The following is a 3,292-nucleotide window of genomic DNA, read 5'->3' as shown; positions in this document are numbered from 1 at the left end:
CCTCAGATTCTATGGAATTCCTGAGGTGATAAGGTACGCCATTGTGGCCCTCACACGAGCGCGAGTCCGAACAGACGACGGTCCAAGCGGAGATTTTATCACTTCGGCTGGCGTGCTTCAAGGTGACACCTTGGCACCATTCTTGTTCGTGATAATCCTTGACTTCGTGCTACGAACGGCCTTCCCGGACAACTCGGACTTCTTTGAATGGCGGCCACGGCAAGGAACGCGTACGCGTACGACTCGCGAGGCTATCCACGTAGGTATTCTTGCCTACGCGGACGACCTCGCCTTGCTTGCCCCGAATACCGCGTCGGCACAGCGCCTCATCAACCAACTAGAGGCCACCGCCGCTCTTATTGGCCTCCAGATCAATGCCAAGAAGACTGAGGTTCTGGCCATACCCGCTCTGCCGGAGAACGCGACACCAATTCAACTGGGAGAAGTCAGGCTCAAGAATGTCAAGAGTTTTATTTACCTCGGTATTGACGTCGCGGACTCTGGAAAAGCACTGAAGGCGAGGCGAGCAAAGGCCTGGGGCGCGGCAAGACGGCTACATTGCCTCTTCCACTCAAGTGCCTCACCCCAACTCAAGACCCGCATTTTCCGTGCCACTGTCGAGCAGGTTCTTCTTTACGGAATAGAAGCACTCACGCTGACAGAAAAGCTGGCTAAGACACTCAACGCCAACTACGATGCACTCCTCCGCTACGCACTCGGCATCCACCACCCGGAGCACATATCCAACAATGCTCTGCGCAAACTCACAAAAACAGTCCCATGCCGTTTGCCGGCTGCTGAACGACGCTTACGCTTAATCGGTCATCTAGTGCGGCATCAAGACGATCAACCAGCCGCCGCCATCATCAACCACATTCCGACAGAGCCATGGCGCAGAGGTGGCTGGAATAGAACCACATGGCGCTCAACAATAGAGACCGAGCTAGCGCAACGCGGGCTATCGCTCGAAGACGCCCACGACCGCCCACGCTGGAGGCGCTTGATAAGGGCCCAAAACTGATATCTGGATGTTCCTTTGTTTCCTGTTTTCTTTTGCCCTTTTATTTAATTGAAAGCCGATATATATATATTCTGATTCTAGGTATATCCCACGCTAACATGATATATAAGTCCATGGCTATGACGGCAGTAGAGTCATACGAGAACAAGATGCAGAGAACATAAAACTCTGCCTTGAACTTAATACAGATAATGTACTGCAAGCTGCCGTTACGAGAAACGGTAAAAACGGCTCGGTTATGATATGTATCAGCAGCTGTTGATGTTTGATGCTTCGTTTTATTTGACGAGTACAAAATTTTAAATCTTTCTCCGGTGAACGTACGTACTACATAGGCCTACTGCTCGCCAATCAGCAACGGTCAAACTGCGATTAACTAAGCATAACCAAACATTAATGCACAGGTTACTATTTTAAACTAGGCAAAGTGGTGATAGATTATCCTGCTGCGGGGTACTATAGCGTGTGAGACGTGTTGATAAGCTGATAAACAGCACAGCGGCTGTTCTTACAATCACACTAATGTACGTACATCGAATATCTATTTACTGTGGTACGCAATGACTAGCAAAGCTAATAGGCTACATCTGACGTAATAATGGGCAATGGCATTTGAAAATCAGACGTTTGTGCTATCACGTAACTGGTATAACATATCTTCCTTGTTCTCGAATATTCAGTTCATTTCATAGTTCTTGTACAAATGAAAAGTAATCGTTCTTTCACAAAGAAATCGATTAGATATGGGAAGTAGTCGATTACGATTACGATTACTTCGGAATTTTTTCGAATGTAATCGATTGCGATTACGATTACTTGAAAATGCTGTAATCGTCGTAATCGATTACGATTACTAATCGCGATTACCCCATGTCTGCATCATGGTGTATCACCAAATCTTAATTACTGGTCTACCATCATGTTTGTATGTTGGCCTATGACAGTAAGATGCCGTTTTATGTGATATGTTGGGTTTACAGAACGAAGCAATGTGTATAATTTATTCTTTTTTAAAGTAACTGCATGGAGAGCTGTATCACTCCGTTTAGCTTACTAGATCATCTCGATTTTCTTGCTCGACTGTATAAATTTATTGAGGGTCAAGTGGATAATATAACGAGATTTTGGAACGACACCGTTTCCATGCGACCATTTAACTCTAGAGTTGCGCTTTGAGATCAGTCGAACTCCAAAATCACTTTTTCTGAATTAGGACATCCATAGATTAATATGTCATCCGTGACGACATTAGTAAAGTATGCCGAGTCTCGCATCAGTGTATTTCAATTTAGTTTTGTTTTCAATATTCAATCGATTGATAATTGGGTCGACTTTCATCAATTATTCCGATGCTTATATAATAATCCTATCATAGTAGATCTGAGGTGAGGAGAGCACACAAGTCCTACTAGCAGTCTGTACATCAACAAAAATTAAGAAGCTATTCTACGCCGGTGTCGATTCGGGTTAGCGAGAAATCTGGACGGATTTTAACAATTTTATCTTCGTTTGCAGTCCAGTATTCTGCTTCTCATCGTGATATTCGTACTAATGAGATGAATCTATTGCAGCAGCAACACTATGCAACGTAATACAGTTAACCCCACCCATGAGTTAGCTTCGATATTTTAGGATTTGGTGATTGAAAGTTTTTGCGTCCATGGCCAAAATTCCGCTATTGCACGAACTGTTTCGTTTTGTGGTGATTAGGGTTCAAAGGACAGCAGGACATTGCCTTATTATGTATCGAAGCTATGTCGATATCTGCAGTCAGCATCGAATTGAACAGAAAAAGTCCTGTGTTTAGGTATTACCAATAACATCGGCATATGTGATCATCGAACATATTACTGAAAACTATCTAAATGCAATCCGTTGAATATAAGGACGTTGAGGATCAATGCGATAAAATATATATCAATGGTGAGTACGCTTGAATAGTATACCTATACTAGTGATTTTAACCTTTACTAATCCGGCGCACCGTTACCCTAATCTGCAAATAAAAGTAGCCTATTGTAACAATTATTTTTGCTGAACCACGAAAACAAAAAAACTACCACATGGCACATCTAATTAGTAACTAACCATCTTACACATTACCAGAATACTGGTTCACAAATGCAGCGTAGAACAGCAACAGTGTTGAAAGAATAAAACCATGAAATCATGATTATCGCATGGACGCAAAAAATAATAATGAATATCTACTGTATATCCGTATGACTTCTGCTTTCAACATCCATAGACCACTTCAGAAATGCCAGGGTT

Source organism: Botryllus schlosseri, chromosome 7 (assembly GCF_051294905.1).
Source record: "Botryllus schlosseri isolate E-star chromosome 7, Bs_hap1, whole genome shotgun sequence".
In the NCBI taxonomy this organism is placed as follows: domain Eukaryota; kingdom Metazoa; phylum Chordata; class Ascidiacea; order Stolidobranchia; family Styelidae; genus Botryllus; species Botryllus schlosseri.
The sequence above is the reverse complement of the archived record's forward strand: the minus strand, read 5'-3'. Positions refer to the sequence as shown.